We start from the raw sequence: 8,926 nt of genomic DNA on the forward strand, positions 1-8,926 counted from the left end.
GCAAAACGAGTTGGTTCCTCGTTCTTTCTTTCATGGACAGTCTCCCGAAGCAAGTACCCCAGGTAGTCCTCGAACTCTCTATACAGCTGATGATGACCTTGAACTGATCCTCCTGCCTCTAACCTCCCAAACACTAAAATCAGCCGCAAGCACCACCACACCCTATTGGCCTTTAGTTTGTTCTTTCATCTCCCTTCCCTCTGAGGACTCGCTGTGGGTCCCTCTGAGTGCAGAAGCCAGTAACGCGCAAGGAGCTGTCTGGAGGACCTGAGAAGGGAACCCTAAGTCACCAGCAGAGCCAGGTCCTCACCGGGGCCCTGGCAGCCCACAGGCATCACCTGAAAGGAATGCGGGGCGGCCCGATAAGCGGTCGCCTTTGTCTCTCTTCCTGTTTGCCGGACGTTCCGAGCCCGGGCCCGGGTCAGCGTGTACCCAGGACTCAAAGCGCAGGGCGACCTTGGGACAGGGCAAGCGGGGAGTTCAGGCCCTGTCCTTCCCTCTGCGGCCCAAGACGATCCCTGTCGGAAAAACCCCGTCCCGGGAGAGCTGGAAATTTCTACCAGGACCTTTGGCGGAAACCGCGGGGGGCCGGGAAGGAACTGGTCCGGAGAGGGAAATCGGATGTGGCGGATCTGCAGGCAGAGACCCGAAAGGATTCCTGCGGGCGCCTCTTCTGAACCGGGGGAGGGTGGGAATGGAGGCGAGAAGCCTCATCAGGTGCCTGCGCCCCCCAGTTCCCAGCCACCCCTGTTCTCTGCACTACTGATGGGTGTACTGCCACACTGAGGGGTGCCTCAGGAGCCCCTTAAAGTGAGCCCATAAATAAACCCGTTCACTCCACGCCCCTACCCTTGCTGTGTGTCCTGAGGCTAACCCCATCCTGTCTGATCTGGCCAAACGTCTTTAAACAAATATACACACGTGGCTCGGTGTAGCTTAGGTCGGGTTTATCTGTCTTCAGCAGAGATAATCGTGGTCACTTCTCAGTTGCTCGGAACTCTTTGTTTTTGGTCAGGGTCTCCCATAGCCCAGGCTGGCTTCAAACTTCCTATGTAGCTAAGAATGACCTGAACTTCTGATCTTCCACGCAATTAATGTACTGCTGGGGATCAAGCCCAGAGCTGCGTGTATGCTCTGCAAACACTTGACCAACTGAGCTTCGAAGCTCAGTAAACATAACAGCGATGATCACGTGAAGGAACTGGACGTGATCAAGTAAAAGATTTTCATAATGAGCTATGCATTTGTTGAGTGCTTTGCTCACAGGTGTCTGCAAAGATGATGTTTGGGATATTTTTACGAACATTACCTCGTTCAAGTCTTTAAACAGTTTCTGGGGCCAGGTGGATGGCTTAGCGCTTAAGGGTGAAGGGCTTGGTGCGCTTGCGTGGGACCCCAAACTCTGTTCCAGCACCCTCATCAGGCAGCTCACAACCACCTGTAACTCTAGCTCCAGAGGATCCAACATCCTCTTCTGGTTTCCCTGGGAACCTGTGGCATATACAACATGCCATGCACGCACGCACACACACACACACACACACACACACACACACACACACACACACACAATATTTTTTTCAAGTTTCTTTTGCATTTAAGCAGAGAGTGGTAAGTTAATGGTGGTCATAAGCTTAGCAGTAGGTAGGTGAAACAGGACCAATTGGGGTGCCTCAGCCCTCAGTCTTCCTGTCTGGACTGGACTAATTGTAGCAGTTAAGATGGGTAGACAGGGGTTGGGTGGGGGATGGCTCAGTTCCCAAAGCACTTGACATTAAAAATATAGAGACTAGAACTCTGGTCCCCAGCATCCGCATAAAAGCAGGGCAAGTGTGGGGCCTGCCTGTAATCCCAGCTCTCCAGAGCTGGAGGCAGAGACAAGGGATCCCAGGGGGCTAACTGGGAGGAGTGCTAGAGCAAGGGGGCCAACGTCAGCCTCTGGCCTGCACATACCATACACATATAAATACACATACACACGCATTCACGTACACACAACACACACACATACACTACATATACACACCACACTCACACAGAGTCTCCATAGTCCAACACCCTTTCCCAATCTCTTTACCCTCCCGGGAAACTCTTGCTCATCCTTGACAAGCCAGCTTACATGTCTCCCTCCTCCCTCCTCAGCAAGGCCTGTCCTGACAGCCACCTTCAGGGTCTGCACCCATCATCTGGCGTAAGACCCCTGGCACAGAGAATGTGCTTGCTGACCACTTCTCCCACAACACATCAGGGCAGGGTCCTTATCATTTCAGCCCAGTCCTCCCCAGATCCCAGTATGGTGCTTGGATTTCCTTCTGGTCCCCTGAGGACTCTGCAGGGTTCAGAGGCACCTGACTCTAATCCCGGCAACCAGTGCAAAGTTCTGTCACTTCATGAGAAGTGCAGCTCCAAATCTTCCTGATGTCCCTGCCAAGCCCTATCCCTGCCTGGTGTCCATTTAGGGAAAAGAATTCATGTGGCCTGAGCTACAGTGGACCAGGCCTGTTACTAAGCACAGTCCCATGAGCTGCCTGGGTCCCATCCATGCTTGGTGAGGAAGTATGGCTCTTAAAACCCAATGCCAACCAGCCAGGGACTCCACGGACTTAGAATAGCTGCCACCAGGGCCCCAATACTGTTAGGTGATTCTCATTTTCTCTCTCCCCCTCTGCCTTTTTTAAAAAATAGTAACTTATTTAACTTTATGTGCACTGATGGGAAGGTATCAGATCCCCTGGAACTGGAGTTAGAAACAGTTGTGAGCTGCCATGTGGGTGCTGGGAATTGAACCTGGGTCCTCTGGAAGAGCAGCCAGTGCTCTTAACCACTGAGCCATCTCTCCAGTCCCTCTCCCTCTGTCTTTTAACTTACATTTATTTATCTATTTTGTGTGTGTGTGTGGGGGGGGGTGCCCCTACAGAGGTCAAAGGACAACTTGTAAGAGTTGATTCCTTTTTCCTGTGTTGCTCTTGGGGCTGGAGCTCAGATCCAGGCTTGGTGACGATCTGCAAGCACCTTTACCTGCTGAGCCACTTAGCAACTGGCTGCCCGTCTCCTTTCTCTTTAGATCAGGCTTCCAGGAAGAAGGCATGGGGCCAGTGATGGCTCCTGAGCCTCTAGCCCACAGCCATTTTCTTTGGATTAATTTAGCTCTAGTCAGGTGTCTACCCTATAGGCCAATCACCTATGGGCAAGAGACAAGGTCACGGGCCTTTAGGAAAGCAGCACTGTGGGGAGAGAAGATTCCCAAGGACAGAGAAGTCAACTGTTCCCCTGGAATACTGGACAAAGGACAGAGACAGCCAAGGACAAATGTTGTGATACCGCAACTTGATGGGAGACGGCATGGAGGCTCAGGAGGGTATGACTTGGCAAAACACAGCTGAAAAGTGATGGCGCCAGGAACAGACCACACTGCCTGCCTTCTGCCGAACTTGATGATCAATCCAGAGGGATGGGTTCCTCTCTCAGCTTCTCCTAGACAACTCTCCCGGCCCGTGGTGGATACAGTTTTTAGAATTTCACCCACCTGGTTAAATCACTGTGGCTGAGGCACCAACAGTCAGTGCAGTCCCCTCCTAAGCAAGGAAGAAGACAGTCCCCACCCCCCAAGCAAGGCAGAGAGGATGGTCCCCGCCTAAGCAAGGATGAGGACAGTCCCCTCCCTCCCAAGCAAGGCTGAGAACAGTACTGTCCTAAGCAAGACTGAGGATGAGCAACCATTGCAGGAGCATCCTGCTTCCTGCTCCATGGTCTTCTGCCATGAGATGAGGTGACTATCAGACTGTGCCAGTTACATCCGCTGGGGGCGGGGTGTTCTTCCTGTGGGTCTTGTGCTGGGGATGGGACTGTTTGTCTTTTCTGTACATGGAGGGAACTGAGGCAGGGGTGGAAATAGAAGGTGAAGTGACTTGCCAAGGCCACATAACTCAGAAGGAATGGATGTGATATTACGACACATCTTGTTTTTGTCGTCGTTTATGACCTTTGTCCCATAGACCAGTCACAGAAACCAATCTCTTCCCGGACACTTGAATTTTTCCCCACCTTTTGGTCTTGGGGCTAGCCGTAAACACATTCTCTAATCTACCCTTTATCCAAAAGTAGGTCATAAGACTCGAATTCCTGCCTCAAACTCTGGAGCAAGATGTGACATACAGAGAGACCAAGAACACCAGGCAACCAGGCCTGGTTGGCTTTCAGCACACGGTCTCACCAGCAACAGAAGGCTCCAGAAACCTGGAAGATCAGGGTTCCAGACAGCTTCCTCCTGAAGCTCTTGCTGCCTCACCCAGTACGTGTCTTCATTCATGTCCTCTGTGATAGCATTTGTAATAGATTGCTTAAGGTGTTTCCATAGTCCAGGGAGATGGCTCTACCAGTAAAGTTGCTTGCCAAGCAAGCATGGGGATCTGAGTTCAAATCCACAGGACCCACATAAAAAGCTGAGCACTAGAACCTGAAGAAGCAGAGACAGGTGAATCTCTGGAGCTCACTGGCTCCACAAGAGACCCTGCCTCATAAAAACTAAGACAAAGAGAAGCTAAAGAAGACACCTGATGCCAACCTCTATTGCAAACAAAACAAACCAACAAAACCACAAAAATCTAAGCAAATAAAAAAAATCCAGAAGCACAGGTAAAACAACCTGGGGCTGGTGATAAGCACCTAAAGTGGGGTGCTGTGCTCACTCTCAGACCATGAGAGGGGACACTTTCTGTAGGTGTCAGGTCAAACTTGAACCAGAGGACACAGGGTGTTTCTGTTGAGGAGCAATTTCCTTGCTGGAAGGCAAAAGCCCCCACACCTTTTAAAAAGGTCCATTTGCATGCCTGGTGCTGTAGAGGTCAGGAGAGGGCATTGGATTCCCTGACACTGGAGTTACAGATGGCTGTGAGCCACCACGTGGTTGATAAGAGTCGAACCTGGGTCCTCTGGAAACGCAACACTCTTAACTACTGACCCATCTCTCCAGCCCCCCACCCCACCGTTGAGATTACAGAAATCTGCTGTGGAATAATCCTTTTGTACGCCGTGAATATGTACTACTCTCATTGATTTAATAAAAAGCCAGCTGGCCAATAGCTAGGCCAAAAGAAGTTAGGCAAGAGAGACAGACCGAGAGAATGCTGGGAAGAAGGGCAGAGTCAGACACAAGAAGGAGATTTACATACCATGCTAAAAAAAGGTATTGCCACATGTAGAGAGTAGATAAGAAATATGGGTTTAAGTTGTAAAAGCTAGTTAGTAACAAGCCTAAGCTATCAGCCAAGCATTTATAATTAATAAGTCTCTGTGTGGTTATTTGGGAGCCAGCTGCTGGGACAGAGCTGACTGGCAGCACAGAGAAAGTCCACCAACAGAAATCCTGTGTTGCTGGGTGTGCTATGAGTACACAGTAGGGGAAACTGAGTCAGCCCAAGTTTGTTATTTCTATAGTAGGGGAATCTCATTTGTCAGACTTCAAAGCCTGAACCACCTGCCACCCTCCAGATGCACACAGCAACAGTTCAGTTTGGACCAAGTAGGTCTCCAGCTGTGTGGATTCCAAAGCTTGAAATCTGGGGCTCAGGGTTGTAGCTGAGCAAGGTGCACTTGAAGGAAGGTGCAGTGAACTTGACCTGGAACTGCTGGGAACTGAAACAGCCCCTCCTCCAAAAGCATCCCCCCACACACCAATTGTCATCCATTCTTGGCGACATGTACCAGACTTCCTCCATCATAGAAGAGCTGCCTTCCTCCCGCCCCTTCCTGATGACTTCTGGGACATGAGCCAGGTGTACCCTCTCTGCTCTCAGTACCATGTAAGACAGCAGTACTATTTTCTTTCTTTTTAAAATTTTAATTTAGTTTTTAAAGAATTTTTATGTATATGGGGTGTTTTGCATGCAAGTTTGTCTATGTGCCACGTATGCCCTGTGTCCACGAAGACAAGAAGAGGGCATCAGGTCCCCTAGGACTAGAGTTATAGATGGTTGTGAGCTTCCATGTGGGTGTCAAGACTTGAACTTGGGTCCTCTGGAAGAGCAGCCAGTGCTCATAACTGCTAAACCATCTCTCCAGTCCAAATGGCACTGTTGTGTAAGAGAATGGGGGATAGAGAGGAGAGAATGGGATTCACACTGGAAAGCCTGCTGGGGATAATCCCACAATAGTGCCTTCTGGAAGTTGAGTCCACACCTCACTGTCACAGCAGAGGGGGACACTGGAGAAATCACCTGTGTGAGGTCTCAGAACTGAGGCCTGACTGTTTACCATGCTTTACACATCTTCCTGGTTGAGTCATAGCTGTTCAAAGAGGCCAGGATACTGACACAGGGGTGGGGTGGGGTGGGGGGACAGGAAGGGGCAGCACAAACTGTGAGTTGCAGCTTGTGTGGGCTCCAGAGGCCGGTCACTGCTAAGAACCTTCTTTGTTGCCTTTGCTAAAATCTTGTGCCCCAGCCTGGCCAGGAGAGGGTCCCTGTTTGGTCCCATGGGCTCCTCCTCCTCATGGCACTATCTTGTGCTTCTGTTCCTTATTCTCATCCTGTCCCTTGCATGCCCCACAGAAAGCCCTCTCAGGTCCAGTCAGGCCCATGCTACAGCTACAGCTGTACTGGACTCCCTGAGGCTCACTCCCTATTCCAAGTTCCCAGTCGTTAAAGTGGAAGCATTTCTCTTGTCTCTGCATGAGACTGACCCTAGTCCGAGGCACTACCTAAGGATGAAGAAATGAGAAAAGCTTCAGTCAAGGGTTACAGAAATGGGACCTAAAGTAGAGCCTATGGTGGCATACCCCTGTAGCCACAGCACTCAAGAGATAGAAACAGGGGGATCAAGAGTTCAAGGCCATCCTCCACCATAGAGTGAATTTCAGGCTAGCCTGGGCTAGTCAACTATATTTAGAGAATGAGTCAGATGGATCAAGTCACCCTGAGGGGCCAGGCTTACTCTGGAGCCTGCAAAGCTGCAGAGGCCGGTCTTCAGCCTCTTGTGATAGGTGAGTCACCAGAGTCTGGAGAGGCTGAGAGAGAGAAGAGTGGCCATTCAGGGTCTTGGTCCTGATGGACACAGGGAAGGACTGATGGGTTTTCCATAGTTCTTGTCCTCATTGCTGGATGGAGCTCTGGAGACCTGGGTGTGGTGGGTTCTCTAAGCACGTGGACGAGCCTCGGGTGTGGGAGCAGAGAGTGGTGACACCTGTGTCCAGGTTGTCACAGAATGCATACTTGCTCAAAGACATTCAAAGCTAGTGACTTTTAAAAGCACTAAGCCAGCCTGTAACACTCAGGGCCTCAGCAGGAAACAGATGGTGAGGTCTAATTAGGAGGATTTGGGCAGAATTTACTTTCAAAACATCTCAACAAAGCAGGGTGTTGGAGTCATGGTAGGAATGCAAGACTCATACTAACAGTAGCTACTTTTTAGAGCTGCAGGGCAGAAGGGAGCAGGGTGTCATCGGAACTCTGAAAGGACAATCTAAGCAGAGTTCACCTGCCTTCAAGGAGCTGGGGAATAAACATTGCACAATCTCCTTCCCTCCCTCTCACTTCCTGGGCAGCTCCCCATGACCAAATCTCCAGTCTCACAGGAAGCTGGGGGGCAGGGGACCGTGTCTGTGGACCAATAAATGGAGCACAAAACAAACTGCGTGCGTGCGTGCGTGCGTGCGTGCGTGTGTGCGTGCGTGCGTGCGTGTGTGTGTGTGTGTTATTGTATGTGTGTATATGTGTGTTTGAATGGGAGGGTGTGTGTGTGTGTGTGTGTGTGTGTGTGTGTGTTATATGTATGTGTGTGTATGTATGTTTGAATGGGGGAGGTGTGTGTGTGTGTGTGCGTGCGTGCGTGCGTGCGTGTGTGTGTGTGTGTGTGCGTGTGTGTGTGTGTGTGTGTGTGTTATATGTATGTGTGTATATGTGTGTTTGAATGGGGGAGGTGTGTGTGTGTGCGTGCGTGCGTGCGTGCGTGTGTGTGTGTGTGTGTTTGTATGGAGGAGAGGGTTGTGTGTATGATTTTGTGTGTGTGTTTGTATTGGGGAGAGGTGTATATGTGTGTACGTGTGTGTGGTTTTGTTTTGTGGTTTTGTGTGTGTGTGTTTGGGAAAGAGGTGTATGTGTATGCGTGTATCTGTGTGTTTGTGTGTGGTTTTATTTTTTGTGTGTGTTTGTATGGAGGAGAGGTGTTTATGTGTATGTGTTTGTATGGGGGAGAAGTGTTTATGTGTATGCATGTACATGTGTGTGGTTGTGTGTGTTTGTATGGGGAGAGTGAATGTGTGTGGTTGCGTGTGTGTGTGTGTGTGTGTGTGTGTGTGTGTGTGTGTGTGTGTCTAGGTATGCATGCACACAGAGGCCAGAAGATATCAGGTATCATCCTCTATCACTGTCCACCTTGTTTCTTTGAGGCATGATCTCCCCATGAACCCAGGTTGGAAGACAACAAGCCCCAGCCATCCTTCTGATTCTACCTCCCTCAGTGCTAGGGTTACTGGTAGACACAGAGACACCCAACTTTGACAGTTGGTACTGGGATCCAGTCCTCATGCTATGCTCTCACCAGCTGAGCCATCTCTCCAGCCCCAAGAAGTAACCAATGCTTCTTTTCAGGCCTTTGGTAGCAATAGCCTGACCCATAGCCTAAGCCAGAGACACATGCAGGGAAATACCTGCCAAGATGCTGTAATAATCATGAGTTTGTATGTATCTGGCTGCACAAATCAGGCAGAACTTCAAGGGGAAGGTCAGGAGCCTCCAAAACAGAACTGCCAGTTGGACTTTCTAAAGCTAATGGGTCACGTTGCAACTTGGTAGTGGGTAATGAACGAGTTTGAGTCCTGCTGGGAGAGTACTTGATCTGTCAGGTGCATTTACACTCGGCAGAAAACCCATCACTTACGCCCTCAATGAAAACAACATTTTTCTGTTTCTGTTTTTGAATTACTCCACAC

This window comes from Cricetulus griseus, chromosome 2, assembly GCF_003668045.3.
Source record: "Cricetulus griseus strain 17A/GY chromosome 2, alternate assembly CriGri-PICRH-1.0, whole genome shotgun sequence".
Taxonomy (NCBI): domain Eukaryota; kingdom Metazoa; phylum Chordata; class Mammalia; order Rodentia; family Cricetidae; genus Cricetulus; species Cricetulus griseus.